We start from the raw sequence: 18,314 nt of genomic DNA, 5'->3' as shown, positions 1-18,314 counted from the left end.
GTGTGAGATTATCCTTAGGAGCATTGAATTGATTATGTTGAAAGTGACTAGTGAATTAATGGATGATCTTAGAAAAAGAACGTAAGAGTACTCTTAGCATTCATTTAAGAGCTACTACGATGTATCAGAGTAGCGCAGCGGAAGTGTAGTGACCTAAGATGAAGAGAGGAGTAAAGAAATTGTATACTTGTGGTTAGCATACTAGAAATCTTTAAGAATTTTGTAGCACTTACACGCTCCATTTTGGAAGTGAGATGGTGAGTGGATAGACCTTAGTGGTAGGTTTGTCTAAGACGCTTAAGAGATTGATTTTATTTGTGTTTCAGTGGATAGACTCGCCAAGTTTATATGTCTTACCCTTAGAAATCCTTTGATAAAATTGATAGAGTTGTATATCAGTAACGTAGTGAGGTTGCATAAGGAATAGAAAGTAAGAAGAGAGAAGTCTACCATTACAAAAATTTCGGGGACGAAATTTCTTAAAGGAGGGGAGTATTGTAACAGCCCATTTTTCGTGGGCCAAAGGCCCAATTCGTGGCCCAGAACGGGCCGTTTCAATTTTGAAACGGGCCGTTCTGGAATAGTGAGTATGGCCAAAATTGTAGAAGTAGAACGGGCCGTTCTGATGGGAGAACGGGCCGTTCTGGTTTGGAGAACGGGCCGTTCGGGTTTGGAGAACGGGCCGTTCTGGAATTAGAACAGGCCGTTCTACTGGGTTTGAGAACGGGCCGTTCTGGTCTGGGAACGGGCCGTTCCAAGTGAAAAATTTACGTAGGTTTGAAGGGCCCAGAACGGGCCGTTCCGATTTTGGAACGGGCCGTAGTGGTAGGTGGGCGAAAAATCCTATAAATAGGCCTCAAATCCTCTCATTTCTACACACCTCTCATTCTCACTCTCTCTTCTCTTTTGTTCTCTCTTTCGTTCCTCTTCTTCTCTCTGAAGACCAAGGAGAACTCAGAGGATGAGGTTCTGCTCCAGTTTTAGTTCCGATCCTTATTTAAGGAAAAAGAGGAGGAGGTTATGCCCGAGTTCCTATTTATCCAGGTACGGGGGAAAAGGAGATTATTTATATGTAGAGTTACATGAGGGAATTGGGTAGAGGAAGAGCCCTTAGGGTTATGAATAATTTTATAATTATTTATGTTTGGAGAATTAATTATCTTATGTGATTCTATATATATTTAGGATTACGAATATATGTTTAACTTGTAAAAATGATGCTCTGGGAGAGAGAACGAAATTATAGAAAAGTGCCTGTAAGTTAGGTTGTGAAAAATTAGATGATTTCTATTTGAGAAATTAAGGATCCCATTAGATTCTGTATGTGTTGAGGATTATAGATATGCTAATAATTTGTAAGAATGATGATCTGAGAGGGAGAACGAAATTGTAGAAAAGTGCCTGTGAGTTAGGTTTTGGAACAATTGGGGATTTTACTATTTACGTTAAAATTATATTAAATTGATAATTCTGTTGTTTGTTATATTAGTTTATTAATGTTATTGTTATATTATTTGATGATCTAGATGATGAATTACTTGAGGGGTATGTGAATCACCATTTTGTGTGGATTGTGTATGTATTGTGGAATTGAGATGTGGATGTGGATGTGGATGTGGATGTGGATGAGATGTGATTGTGGTTCTTCACACCTATGACCAGGGGTGAGCACGGCCCGAGATTGTTACATGAGTATCGTGACCTTGGTTAACATGTCAGGGGTGAGCACGGCCCTAGATTAGGGATAACGTGACCTTGGCACAGTGTTATATCAAGGGTGAGCACGGCTCTTGATTGTTACATGAGTATCGTGACCTTGGTTAACATGTCAAGGGTGAGCACGGCCCTGGAATAGGGATAACGTGACCTTGGCACAGTGTTATATCAGGGGTAAGCACGGCTCTGGATTGTTACGTGGGTATCGTGACCTTGGTTAACATGTCAAGGGTGAGCACGGCCCTGGGATAGGGATAACGTGACCTTGGCATAGTGTTATATCAGGGGTGAGCACGGCCTGAGATTGTTAAATGGGTAGCGTGACCTTGGCATAGTGTGAAGTGCAATATTTGTAATGATTGGTGTGATTGAGAATTATGACGTGATGACGATGTATGATTGATTGAAATACGATATGTTGAAATATTTATGAATATTAAGTTATAATGAGATAATAAGTTGTGTTTTCTTATGTGCTATATATATAGATGTTTTCTTTTCTCACCGTGCGATTTGTGGATATTTTAGGTGAGGAAGATCCGACTACGAGTGACATCTAGAATGCTAACGGTTGAGTTGTGGTTATGCTCTGATATTGTGACATCGGGGCAGAGGATTTTCTTTAGGACATAGATTGTTATATGAAATTAGAATTGTAAATATTATTTTTGAAAATCATTTGTAAACTCTCACGTTTCATTTTTATCGTTGTGGTTATTGAAGAATAATTTTGAAGATTCTCATGTGAACCCTTTTACCGAAATAGAGATATTGTTTTTGTTAAGTTTTCATTATTACAATATATGTGTTGGGGTAGTAAGGGTGTCACAACAAACATCAAAACCTACTCCAAGAGATACACCTACTCAAGAAGGATTTTCCAACAATAGCCTACCCAAGCACCACTTTAAGATTGCTTGTGTGGGATCTTTAGTTTTTAAAGTAATTTCCTCTCCTCAAGTCTTAAGTTAGCCAATATGTCTTAATTCCACATCGCATCCTCAACATCCACACCTTACCATACGTCACATCTAATCAATATATGTAGACAGATGAATAAAATCATACATATATATAGCGTATATATGCTCATCATCATTCAACATCATACAAACATCTACATATGTCATATGTGACACTCTTACTACCCCAACACATATATAAATAAATCCTGTAAATAAACTAGATAATAAAATATTCAACGTTGGTAAAAGGGTTCACATAAAACCTTCGTAATTGTTCTTTAATATCCAAAATAATTGAAAATAAAACTTGAAAAGTAAAACTTAGAGGTTACAAAATGTTTTCAAAATAATAAATGCAACTCCAAATCCATATACAAAATCCATGTCCTAGAAATCCTCTGCCCTGATGTCACAATATCAGAGCATACCCATAAATCAACTGTTGGCATTCCAGATATCACTCAAAGTCGGATCTTCCTCGCCTAAAACATCCACAAATTGTACGGTGAGAAAAGAAAATATCTATATGTAAAGCACATAAGGAAAACACAACATATCATCTCATTATAAAATATTCATAAACATTTCAATATAACATAACTCTATCAATCATGCATCATCACCACGTCACCATTCGCAATCACACCAATTTTCACAAATCTTGCAATTAACCCTATGCCAAGGTCACGCCTATAGCATCTCTTGCCCAAGGTCTTGCCAGCCCCGACATAAGTATTAATTGTCTCACACATCCCACCCTATGCCAAGGTCACGCTTGTAGCATCTCTTGCCCAAGGTCGTGCCACCCCCGACATAAGCATGAGAAATCACACATCTTACACTATGCCAAGGTCACGCCTGTAGCATCTCTTGCCCAAGGTCGTGCCACCCCCGACATAAGCATGAGGAATCACCCATCCCATACTATGCCAAGGTCATGCCTGTAGCATATCTTGCCCAAGGTCGTGCCACCCCTAGTCATAATGTGAGGAACCATAATCACATAACAATCACAATCATCACAAAATCTTACTATGTCAAGGTCACGTTACCCTTCAGCCTAGGGTCGTGCTCACGCCTGACATAACGCTATGCCAAGGTCACGCTACCCTTTTAGTAGCCTAGGGCCGTGCTCACCCCTAACATAACATTGTGCCAAGGTCACGCTACCCTTTTACCAGCCTAGGGCTGTGCTCACCCCTGGTCACACTACAAGAATGCACGAAAATAGCGTTGGCCACACAACGTCGGATGTGGAGCAGACGCATATAGCGTCAGCTAAGCCAACGGTAGACAGACAATAAAAAAAATAATGTAATTTTTTATTATTATTTTATAATAATTTGATTTGCGTCGGTTAAAGCAGACGCTAAATAATAAATTTTATTTTAATATATATTATAATAGATGTTAGTGTCGGTTTAGCCAACTCTATATATTTTTAAAAATTTATAATTATGTATTTTTTTATTATTTCGTAATTATTTTGTTTGCGTCGGCCAAAATAGACGCTAAATAATAATTTTATTTTAATATATTTTATATTTATGGACGAAACCCATTTGTCACTTAGTTTATTTTATAAAAAAAATATATTAAATATTAGTGTCCGCTTAGCTGACACAAAGAGTTGAAAATTATTACATATTAAATAGTAGTGTCTGCTTAGCTGACACAAAGAATTAAAAATTATTAAACAAATTAATTATAATAATAAAACCTGAAAAGGGTCGAAATAAACTCGTAAAACCTTTCGCACATTAAACAGAACCCGCGCCTGAGTGTCTAACGCCCCCTTCTTCATCTACCCTAACTCATCAATTTTTCCTTTCCCAGAAGAAAAGCATGAACCGTGAGCCCTAGTATGGCTCATACCTCTTCTGTATTCACTCTTAATGAGTCGTAGGTTGTAAAATTATCCCTTCCCAAAAGCAGAATATGAACCCTAAGTCTTAATGTGGCTAACACCCCCTTCCTAGCAACACTCACGACCTTCGCCACTCTTCCCAGCAACACTCACCTCTTGGCTTGGTCCTGATTGAGGCTTGGGCTCTTCTCCTCGGACAAAATCGTACTACTTTCCAAAACCCTAAGTTCAATAACAAAGGTATTTTTCACTTTTCTCTCTAACCTTACCTTAGAAAAAATGTTCTTTTTGTTGAGTTAATGTTTTGTATTTTTGTTTTAATATGTGTTGGATTTTAAATTTTGTACGTTTGGCAGACTAGGGGTTGAGATTAAGGGATAATATTGTATACGGGATCAACATTGTATATTGAGGAAGTGGCCATGTGTTAAGTGTAAAGTATGAACTAGGAATTCTTACTGAATTCAAAGAACAGAGAAAGTGAACTTTGAATTTTGTTCGCTATTCTACTCTCTTGTCTTTACATAATAGGGATGCAAATGCTAGATTAATTGACACACAGAAATTTCACGTATTAATTTCCATCATATTTGATAGTTATAGAATGTTTTCTTTATCTGATTTTAGACCTAGAGCTGCCCTGGAGTTGTTATTTGTATTTTGGTCACTTGGTTCAAGACTAGTGCCTACTGTTTTTAGTGTGTTAAATCTGAAGTTCTCTGGTTTTTTCCTATATATGCATCTCTTGTCTTGATGTTTGCTAGCTTAATAAGGATACTGACTTTTAATTAAATGTATAAAGTAGAGTACATTGTTTTTTTTCTTTTTGTCCGTTTAAAGAGTACATATGATGGAAACAAAATGTATAATTTTGAATTCTTTCATTTCATATTCACTCAATTTTCTTTATTTAGTGTGCTTATTTTTTATTCCTTTAACTTAATTTCACCCAATTGTGGTCAAATGTCTATAATGACTAGGTCATTAAGTCCAATGAAAATAAATTAAAGTCTTACTTAGACTTGGAAGTGAGCCCGAAGATATCAATGTTTTATATCGAAAAGTTAGCAAGGTTAGCACCAAAAAGAAAGTTGAGCCAAAATAATAAGAGAAAAAGGTGTCAACTTTCAAATGAGCTTCTTGATAAAATATGGTTCGTTTAAATTTTTCTCTGAAACTTTCATGAAATTGGTAGAGTAATAATGATTCTGCTCTATCCAAAAAAAAAATTCAATAATATATTGTATGTAGTGATCTAAGGAAATTGATCAGTTTATTTCATGATTTGTCAGCTTCTCTCGATCTAAAAATGACATGGAACAGGAAACACCTTAAAACTCTTCTTCTCATTTAGAGTCATCTTTCGTCTCAGACTTTTGAGGTGTACCTTTTTCCATATATTCTTGTTCAATAATATCTTTGTGGATAAACAGCCTCTGAATTACCACAGGGTCAGTCATCTACTTGGCTTCTCTCAAATCTGTTTCTTTCTTGTTCAGATGATATGCATCGAGCATGATCTTAATCCACTTGTGCAACTCCCTTGGGTGCTGCTTAATCACATAAAATTTAAACAAGTATATCAGACCAATCACTAAAGAAAAGATATTTTTTTAATGAACAATGGGAAATTCTCTCACGTGTACAGAGCATTAGGGTCCTTGGCTTCGAGTTCATCACCAGGAGAGAAAGTTGTTGCCAATGTAGAGAAACGTTCCTCGGGATCTATGATGTTTAACAAATGCTTGAGTAGCTTTATTTCTTTTGGCCTAATACTCCTTAGGCTGCTCTTCGTGGCCTTGTATAATTGGTACATTATATCTTTCATCTGCACAATATAAACAAGGTTGTTGAGAACACATAATGCAGTCTAATCATCTCTTCTAAGCTTGAGCAGTCAAAATTTAGGTTCTATGTGATTACAAATCGATTTTAAATTAATACTTTAGCTGTCTATTCTGGTATCAACATTACATCATGAAAACCTTTCAATTTCCATCAATGCAACAACACTCATAGTCATGGACAATGTATGAATAGAATTATAATTATAATTGAGAGATAATGCAGAACCAAAAGCTAGCATTTGATCCTTGTCTTTTTTGGTTTAGGACTACAATTATCTTTTATGAGAGTAAGTGATTTGAATCTCTATCTGACTCTTCAATATAACATCAGCCAACATTCTACTTGGTTTTAAGTTTTATAAATCCTTATTAGAATTAGTTGAAAACAATTAGAAGCATTGTTGGTCTATTTTCAAAGAGGGTTTAATAACAGTAACAAAACCGCATCGTATTTCAAATTCATACATTAGATTAGAAACATGAAGTTAGATTGGTTATCATCCTATATCTTATACCTATTATTTTTTTCAATGTACCATGATTTAGATCCATATGGTTTTAATAGATATAAAGGGATTAAGTAAATTTTGAAGCTTTTGGAGAGACTTTATAATTATAAACACAATAATGATTAGAAAGCCACGTACACATACGGACAATTTTTGCCCAAAAACTGCTAAGTGTTAAAAATGAATGGTCATAATTATAAACGGAACATGTTAGATTTAAAATTCATCTCTCAATCATTAAGATTTCATGTTTGAATTTCATTACTTGCACAGAAAATAACATGATAGTATGCATGTAGCCTAAGGTTTATGTTAGCTGTCAAATTTTTTAATCAATCATACTATAAACCTGAAAAAATGTTAAGTATTTTAACATCCATTGGAAACACTAACAAGAATTGTGCATGTGCTTATGCAGAGGGAAAGGTTCAAGGGCACTCTTGAAAAAGCTCAAACAACATGTGCTCATGCATAAGGAAGTTCAAGAGCACTCTTGAAAAGGCTCAAACAAGAGGTGCTTATACATGATGCAAGCTATTATTTTTATCCAATTGGAGTGTATAGGTGATTTTAATTTTAGTTTTGATTAGCTTTTTTGTTGTTATACATGTGAGTCTAAAAGACTCACTAAAGTGTTGTGATTGAACTCTATATATTTTGAGTTGTACAATTTATGAACAATATGTGTTTTGTGTAAATTCTACCTATATGTAAATGTTTGGCTACATGGCTTTGTTAGATATCTAGCATGTAAAAATCTTTATGATTTGAGAAGACTTAACAATTTTAAAATACTAACTCTATTAGATATCTATTCATTTTGATTGAGAAGGTTGTTTGGTGCATGAATTACTTCTTTTGTGCCTATGTTAGAGATATGTTTGAGAAGGCTGAGCATTTTTTGTTGATAGATATAAATTGGTTAAAGTCTTATAATATGGTGCAATTTGTAGTGTAATTATTCAATGTTATAACTTATGAGTTCTTATTTTTGAATATGTGTATAAATTGATAAAGTCTGATTTTAGGAGTTACACAAATTCTCCTATTTTTCATTCCTAATTCACCAAGTATGTGATGAACTAGAGTAATATCATTATATAGATTTAGGGCTTTCTTTAATTTCTTATTGGCCATGTTGCAGGTTGACACCAATTTTATTAAAGCCATATCATTCAGGTAATGGCGTACATAATTTGTAGTCATATTTATGTGATGCGAAAGTATAAATAAGTTTTTAATGGGATTATTTTGTTTTAATTTAATGTAATGTGCATTTTATTCTTTTACAGGTCATTGATATTTCATACAAGTTGCAAGGGAAAAACTGCTAGTGGTACTCCTTCTCCTTAGCTTTCTCATTTGTTGTAGATTTAATGGCTACATTAAAAATTGATCTTACTTCTAGCATATGTGTTGTGTAACTAGCAAAATTTTCCTAGTGCACTATTTCTTAAATGAATTTAAATTTGTCTTCTATATATTGTACATAGAACATTTTTATTGATGGTTAAGGTTTGGCATTAACCCCAAACTGTCATAGTTCAGCCAACCCCTACTCCATCACCTTATGTCACCCACCCTCCACTTGATCAGTCCACTACTATTCTTCGACCTCACACTCCCATAATTGATCCCACCCCTATTCCATCATCCTATGCCACCCAACCTCCACTAGTTCAACCTACTCCTCCACCCCATACTCCCACCCGTATTCCATCATCCTATGCCACCCAACCTCCACTACTTCAACCTACTCCTCCACCCCATACTCCCATAGTTCAGGGCACCCCTACTTCATCATCTTATGCCACCCAACCCCCACTAGTTCATCTTGCCGATATTCCTCGAGCAGAGGATCCTCATAATGTTGAGGGAGATGAGGATATAGAGGTGGAGGCTCATATAAGGAAAGAGAACATCCAAATTGAGGAGATAGTGGAATGTGATAGTGATGGTAGAGTCATCATCCGACCTATGGCAAATGGGTATGTTTAATAGCAATTTGATTTTTAATGTTTATGCCTTTTATGGTTTTATTCATGAACTTAATGCTTAACATTAGATTTGAATATTTTACAGATGGATCCCTAATACTCACCCTATTGCGGCAATTGGTCATGCAATTAAGTCACAATTTAGGGGTCCTTATCATTGTTATGATGTTGTTCCAGAGGATGTGCAAGTCAAATGGTGGACAGAATTCACGGTGACTATATGTTAATTTTTTATGTATTTAAATATTTATTAATATATTTTGATGAAATTGATACTTATTTTCTTTATTTGCTTTAGGCAAGAATTACTTGGGCACCACATCACGAATGGGAGATTAGAAAGGTGTATGCAAAGAAAGTCAAAAAACGCCTTTGTGATATGCTTACCAAAGCAAGGTGTAAAGGGGTTAGGCCACATTGGATAGGAGAACAAGCTTGGGATGATCTTCTTAAGTATTGGGACAGCAACAAATTCAAAGAAAAATCTACCCGAAATAAAAATAATTGGGCTTCTACTAGAGGTGGAGCATTGCACACAACGGGACGTAAGTCTCATCTTGAGGTTGCGTTAGGCCTAGTAAGTATTGTTCATGACTTGTGTAAATTCCCATATATAATGAAATTATATAAAATATTGCTTATATTTATTTACATTTCTTAAAGGAGCGTAAATATGGTCGACCTCTAGATCCGAACGAGCTATTTTTGGCCACTCACACAAAGAAAACTGGTAGCTGGGTTGATGACCGTGCTCGTGATACATATGTACCTTATACAAAAATAATTTCATTACAATTTCAATTTTTAAACTTACATATTTCTAATTTCTGACATGCATTATAATTGACTAGGAAAAATATCACGAGCGGTTGAGAGTGATTCAGTTGGAGGGTGTTGAGGGGTCCAACAGTCAATTACCTGTAAATGGGGTGAAAAAGATTCAGTGTTGGAAGGAAGCAGCAGGAGGCAAGAGTAGGGGTCGATGTTATGGCACGGTAGATCTAGCTTTTAACATACGTCAGGGTGTGTCCTCTCTTACACAGGTCTCTTTATTTGTTCAGGCTACCAGTCATACACATCACCATTCTGCTGAGACAGAGGCATTACGCCAAGAGGTTCAACATGCAACTGAGCGAGCTGATGCAGCAACTGCACGAGCTGATGCAGCGACTGCACGAGCTGATGCTGTAAATGAGAAGTATGCAAAGTTAGAGGAGCAAATGAAATTGATGCAGCAACAGTTACAGTTGGTGCTGGACCGTCAATCTGGAGCCAGTTCAACTGGTACTAGTCGGTTACATCCTCATTATGATGAGGAATTTGATCAGCAGCCACTGGATGAGGAGGGTCCCCTATGTCGACGTCGTCGCCGTTCTTAAATACTAGCATTTTAGGAACTTAAGTACTTGGTGCTTTTTTTTTGTCATGTGCACTTTATGGACTTGGTACTTTTTTTGGGTCAGTAGTGATGTTGATTTTTGTACACATATCTACCTATTTTTTGCTATATTGATATGTATGTTTAAACATAATGATGATCACTATATATGTTTGGTTGAATTGTTTTCTTATTGTATTCTTATTTTGACTATTTAATTTATGAAATTATTAGGTTTTAACATATTTTTGTGAACTAATTGGCATCAAACAGGTTTGGATCATCCTTGTCCTGAGATATTTATGTAATGATAATGGTAGTAAAAATTGCAAACTCATATTTTTCATTTATGCTTGTAGGTATTGGGACTACTGTTAATGCTGTCAAACCAAAACTTGGTTCTTCTGCTGCCATCTTTGGACTTGGAGCTGTTGGCCTTCTTGTATGTGATCCTTATGCCTTTGTTTGTTTGTGTGTGAGAGTGACCATTGTAATTTTTATACAACTGATAAATGGCCAATGTTAACTCTTGCTCGTATCATGATGTTTGATCTAAATTGTAGGCTGTTGAAGAGGCAATGATTTATACTGCATGAATAATTATTGGGTTTGATTTAGTTTCCATTGGAAAATCTTGGACTCAGTTGTTGAAGGTGAGTTATGAGCATCTTTTAATTCATCACTTTCCACCTCATACAATAGTGATGCCTTTGCTTGTTTGCATGTCTAAAAATGATGAAGTTGTGTTCCTGGTAAACTACTGGAGTTCCAAAGTTGTTCTCTATAATAGGAGATATAATAGAATAGACCATACTGAACATTTCAGGGGTTGGCAACTCTCTTGTTATTATTTTGAAAGTTTAGTTTTGCTAAATTAAGTTATCCTTTTCTTATATGAATTTATCTTAAATAATTAGCTTAGAGGTTTTAGAGGCGCCTTTGCCATTTTATATATTCATATATGGAAAGGTTAGATAGCATGAATAATTTTGGTATTGCTTTGTTAGATGACTCTATTGGCTATTGCTCCTAATTTTATTATTTGATCTTGTCATCCCTGTCCTGAAATATTTATGTAATGATAATGGTAGTAAAAATTGCAAACTCATATTTTTCATTTATGATTGTAGGTCTTGAGACTACTATTAATGCTGCCAAACCAAAACTTGGTTCTTCTGCTGCAAGGAAAAACAGCTGAAGATAATATCCTGGAAGAGAAATCAGAAGTTGATTAGTTTTGGTATTTTGAGAAATCAGAAGTTGATTAGTTTTGGTACTTTAATTTCATGTAGCTAATAGTAATGTTTAGAATGCTATGCGCTCAAACTACATGTGTAACCTTTAGCTTAAGGGTGGCTATTAGAATATATGGAAATGTTCAATATATGTTCATATTTGAGTAATGTAAATATTCTATCTTCCTCTATATCTAAAACAATTTCAACATGAAGTGATATACATGTTTTACACCTGATTTGGTTGTTTCCTTTGGTGTTGGTTGAAGATAAAACTATGTAATATGTTATTTATATTTTATTTCAGCCAAAGCAAATGGTTAGCTTTCTTTTGTTACTAAATCAACTTATCTGCAAGTTCAATACTTCTGCGCGACATTTTGGAGGAAATATTTCTAGCTGTTGCTGAGCGGATATTCAGTGTTATTCCTAAAAATGGATTACCTTTTTGGACCTGATGCAATCACTGAGGTACCAAAATATTATTGCAGTTTCCTAATGAATAGCTGGGATATATTTTTCCTTTTCTTTTAATTTACTCGCTTTAAGTTACTTTTGTTATATGGTTATTTTTTATGATTTGATTATTGTCCATCCAATTTTAATAAGTTGGTGAGACAGTTTGTGCTTGTGCAATGTTCTGTGATAATAATTGTTTCTTGTTAGTTTTATTGTCAAATGTCCATTTTTCAATTTTGTTTTCATTTTTTATTTTGTACGGGTTATGGGGCCATAAAATAACAAATCTGATGGATCTTAGATTTAGAGAACAATGATCGTTTGCTTATAACACTGCTTATTTATTCTGGTACTTAGTAGTTGTATTGTGGCATATAAACTGAATGTTTTTCTTAGTTCATAGCTATATGTCGTTTCAAACATGAGAATAATTCTTCAAAATTTGCATTCATATACTATAACGATCTTAAAAATAATGTTATAAGATGGAAAAGAATTAGCTTACATACAGATCAATAGATGTCATAAGTACAAAAGAATGATGAGCCAAACACAACAAAGGTTAACACATTAAATTAAAAAAAAAAAAAAAACTGGTATAGCGTCGGCCAAGCCCTTATTAAGCTGACTCTAAAATTAAAAAATACACTACTCATAGCGTCAGCCAAGCCCTTATTAGGCTGACTCTAAAACAAAAAAAAAAAATTAGTGTCGGCTTAGCCCACAAAAATCTTATTTTATGAATTTAACCAACTAATATAACTAACTTTAAGCGTCAACTAAGCGGACAAAATAATAATAATAATAAATAAATGATTATGTTAGAGTCGGCTTTGTTAACACTAAAAATATACATTTAAAAAAAAATATTATTTACTGTCAACAATGCCGACACTAACTAATTTTAATTTTAAAAATATTGTAATTTATTGTCTCAATGGCTGACGCTAAATAAAATTGATTTAATGTTTAAAAGCAACGCGACATATTTTAACGATAACTAAGAGTTAGTTTGGCCGTCTCTATGAGGTGTCCGTTTGTCAGGCCGACACAATATATTTAGTGTCAACAAATTTAGTGAAGGCCATTATGTTGACGCAGAGCCAACGCTAATTGTATGATAGAGTCAGTTTTTTTAAGTTAGAGTCGGTTAAAAGCCGACACTAATAACCCACATTCTTGTAGTGTCATCAATATATATGAGGATCCACAATCACATCTCATTCATATTCCACACATCTCATTTCATAACTCAAATTCCATATTACATACAGATAAGTCCACACAATACAATGATTCACATACCCATCAAGCAATTCACCATGAATACACATCTATAACAATAATATTTATAAATTAATATAAAACCCAATTAATCACCAATTTAATAGATAGAATCTTAACTCAAATAAAATAACCCCCAATTTTTCCCAAAACCTAACTCACAGGAACTTTTCTACAATTTCGTTCTCTCTCCCAGATCATCATTCTTACAAATTAAATATATATTCATGATCCTAAATACATACAGAATCACATAAGACCAATAATTATCCAAACAGAAATAATTATAAAATTACTCATAATCCTACGAGCTTCCTCTTCTACCCAATTCCCTCATGTAACTTTGCATACAAATAATCTCCTTTTCCCCCATACCTGGATAAACAACAGTTGAAACTAAAATAGAGATCTCCTTGGTCTCCTCCTCTAAGTGCCCCTAGGTCTTCAGAGAGTGTAGAAGGGAAAGAAGAGAATGTAGAAGAAAGACGTCAGAACTGAAAGAAGTCAGAACTGAAAAATATGATTTTGGGAGTGCCAGAGCACTCAATTTATAGGCATCAGGATTCGCGGAACGGCCCGTTTCAAATCCAGAACGGCCCGTTCTGAAATCTCACATCATGTGTAAAATTCACATCCAGAACGGCCCGTTCTGGGGTTGCAATTAAACCCATAATGGCCATATTTGGAACGACCCGTTCTCATCTCTGGAACGACTCGTTCTTATCTTTGGAACGCCCCGTTCCAAACTAAGAATCATAGGCAAATTTAATGGTTTGGAACGACTCGTTCTAATTTTGGAACGGCCCGTTCCAGGCTACCAAAAGTAGGTCTATTTAGTAATTTGGAACGGCCCATTCCATATTTGGAACGGCCCGTTCCGGCCTACTAAACCACCTTAATTGGGCTCTAGGCCTAGTAAAAATTGGGTTGTTACATCATATCCAATCACCATACATATAACCTATACATTTACTCATTTTCATCATATAACATTCCAAAAATACACCCTCCATTTAGGCATTCTACACCCGATGCAACATACCTCACACCCGACACCATCGAGGCAAAGAGCTCTTAGCCTCGCTCATGCCTGACATCATCCAAATAAGACTCGACGTGATCGAGGTGGAAACCTCCATGGGACTTCACGCCTATCGTGGAAAAATCCATGTTAGGCCTCATATTAGGTAGAGAGCCTCTATCTGACTCACGCCCAACGTCACCTTAGTGGCTCCCGAAGTCATCTAGATAAAGAGTCTTTGCCTTGATCACGTTTGGCGCCAGCCAACTAGGGCCTAACGTCACCAAGCCATAGACTTCAGATGCTTTCACACCTAGCACTATTCGAACCAAGCCTAGTGCCATCCCAACCCGAGATGAGTCTCTCTCCTCATACCCGACGCCATTGATCCTGTGCTTGGCGTGAATGAGATAGAGACTCATGGTTGGAACTAAAAATCTACACTTGCAAACCACGAAAATTGCCTCATTCACTTGAAATACATAAAATCCAACACATGCATTGCATCCAAAAACTCACAAATCATATAAGACTCAAAATCAAGCTAAAACAACACATGCACCCACAGTCAAAGGAATCACCAATTCCACCTCCATGAACCCAATCACTCGAGTTCAACATGACCAACCCCAAATTCATGTAATTTCAACACTTAAAAGAATGCAACCCACAACCCATTTAATGCATTCAACTCAACCATTCATTAAAAGACTTCCTAACTTTCCTTACCTCAACTTTAAGCCAATTGAATCTGAAGAAGAGGAAGAATAAGGAAAAACCACTCCAAGCTTGAAGAAGACGGGCTCTACACCCAAGATTCTCAACTTCCATTTCAAATCACCACCCCCACAAAGACACCCACCCTCAAAAAGGATCTGAAAGAAGAAAAGGAGGAGAAAATTTTTAGGGAATCAAACTCCATCTCTTTAAAACCTCTCTCTAAGGTATGGAGAACAAGAATCTATGAAATTCTGCTAAAAAATAGAAACTTTATATACATTTTCCTCTTAAGATCAATTGGACCTCTGATCAACAACCCTTACAACTCACCTAAATACAATGTTACAATTAAAATACAAATATTAAATAATAATCAATAATATTATAAAGTTATTGAATGCATCGGTGTTTAATTGATTTCACGAAAGGTTAATAACATTGTAAAATTATTGACCTGTCAAACATGGTTAATTATAAAGATAAATATAATTTATTCAATTTTATAAATATTTAATAACAAATATATATATATATATATATGTATATATATATATATATATATATAAATAATTATGAATATGATTAACATTTAACAATGCTACGTAGTTATTGAAATATCTCATAATAATTAATTTCCTCTTAAATATAATGGATTATAAATTTATTGAAAGATTTAATAACAATAAACCCTATAAAATAACTATATTTATACACGTAAGTAACTATTTTTGTGAGTGGACGTACGTGTGAAAAAATCCATTTGTATGATAAAAATTGAGAAGCCCTTATTGTCCTAAACTGTGATAAAATTTGGGACAAATGTCCATATTTTTTCTAATGGTTGGTGGAAACTGCCAAAACGTACGATGCTGGCCTCTCTGGTTTTGAAGACAAACCTTTTTAATGGTTTGATTTATTGAGCTCCTGTACAGTTTTTGGAAACGACATAATTTTGGCATTATATTACAAATATCTTAATTTCCTGTTATTCTTAATTAAAATTTAAGTTTTATTATGATAATTTGTGTGGGTGGGATGGGGCTGTTAATGTGAAAATTTATCGAGTGGATAACTGATTAAAAAGAATTTAATTTTATTGAAATAATAATATAAAAGCATGTCTAAAATTGTACTTAAATTTTTGCTTATTAAAAAATTGTTATTTTATCATTTAGTATATTTTTTATTTATTTATTTGTTTTTCAAATGAATCTCTTATAAAAAGCTTTTATCATCCAATGATTTCTTATTTACATTTTTTATTTTTCTATTTGGTCTTTCTAATCATCATTAGTTTTGAGTTTTCTCTTTTTTTTCCTCTAGTAACATGTAGGAAACTCAAAATATTACAAAACTAAATATGAAATTTTTATATTTTAATAAACCAGAAGAAAATTCGTAATATTTAAAGAGACACGAAAGGGAAAAAAACCACACAAAAATTTGGTGATATATATTTCTCTTAGACGGGACTTTTATTTAAAAAAAAAAAATCAAATATGGTTGGTCTAAATGCAGAAAATTACAGAATTGTGAAGAATAAAAAACTTAATTAAGTCTACTATATTTTATTAGATATTAGATATTTAAATATAATTATAGTAATTATAAATTTACCTATGTAGTTAGGGTTTTTATTATTATTCTTACAAATCAATTGTTTCATTTTTACTCATTGGAGTTTTTAGGGTTATCTTAGTTTCTTACAAATCAATTCTCATCCATTAAGAGTTTAATTTTTTTGCTTAAATAAGTTTTTAGTCCTTAAAACTAAGATATTTTTTTTAGTTATTCAAATTTAAAATTGGTGTTTTTCAATCCTTATAATTTAAAAAAAAATATTTTAGTCCTTTTTTTCAAATTTTATTAGGAAATCATTAAATATTGTCACATAAAATCTATCTATTGGTGTTTCTTTTAATAAAAATATTACATTAAATTTAGTTGATAATACATAATTGTCTTAATCTGTTACATTCAGATATATTATAAGTGATTTGAAGGACTAAAAATATTTTTAAAAATTATAGAGACTAAAAAAAATAGTTTTAAATTTGAGAATCCAAAAACAAGTTTATTGTAAATTTGAGAGATTAAAAATATATTTAAGTTTTAATTTTTATGTACTATTAATGTAAAAATAAAATATGGCTCAAATAGGTTCTTAGTCATTTAAATTTAAGGTAAATTTATTTTTAGTTTCTCAAATTTAAAATGTTTTTTTAATCCTTGTAATTTCAAAAAATCTTGTTTTAGTTCTTACTCTAATTTTATTAGAAAATTCGTCAAATATTGTCACATAAATTTACCTATTTGGTATCTTTGTTAGGAAAAATATTATATTAAACTTAGCTAATAATGAATAATTGTCTCAATCTATCCATTCAGATATATTATTGGTCACTTGAGGGACTAAAAATAAAATTTTTGAAAATCACAGGCATTAAAAATAACAATTTTAAAATTGAGAGATCAAAAACAAATTTTTTTCTAAATTTGAGAAACTAAAAACATAATTAAGCTAGCCTTAATTTTTTTAATGTACTATTAATATAAATACAATGACTTAAATATGTTTTTAGCCCTTTAAATTTAAGGTAAATTTATTTTTAGTCCCTCAAATTTAAAACTAATTTTTTTAGTCTTTGTAATTTTAAAAAATCTTATTTTAGTTCTTATATTCAAATTTTGTTAGAAAAACTATCAAATATTGTTGCATAAAATCTACTTATCAATGTCCTATTAGTGAAAATATCACATTAAATTAAGTTGATACTATATAACTGTCACAATCTATCATTTTTGGATATGTTATTAATGACCTAAAAGACTAAAATAGTTTTAAAAAATTATAGAGGGTAAAAATAATTTTTAAATTTGAGGAAGAAAAAAAATTTATCCTAAATTTGAGTGACTAAAAATATATTTGAACTAAAAAATATTATCAATGATTAAAAATTATCGTTGGAAAATATTTTAAGACAGTTAAAATATAAATTTACTATAAATGAAAGTACGTTTAAGATTCAATAATAGTGTAATTTTTTTTCCAATATCAATGCTACACTATTTATTCACATTTTAATGAGTAAAAATTATATGAATTTTGTGACACCCTCTACCCTGCATACTATAACACATAGATAACAAAATTTGAATAACATAATTTTTCATAATTGAAGTACCAAACGTGTTTAGATAGAGAGTACCACATCCATGACTTAAACAAATAACAAAATCAGCGGAAATTACAAAAAAAAAAATAATGCTAAGGTTTCCAAAATAATTTAATAAGAACAATATCCAAATCTAATCA

The sequence above is a fragment of the Cajanus cajan genome, chromosome 2 (genome assembly GCF_000230855.2).
Source record: "Cajanus cajan strain Asha chromosome 2, NIPB_CcT2T_4, whole genome shotgun sequence".
In the NCBI taxonomy this organism is placed as follows: Eukaryota; Viridiplantae; Streptophyta; class Magnoliopsida; order Fabales; family Fabaceae; genus Cajanus; species Cajanus cajan.
The sequence above is the reverse complement of the archived record's forward strand: the minus strand, read 5'-3'. Positions refer to the sequence as shown.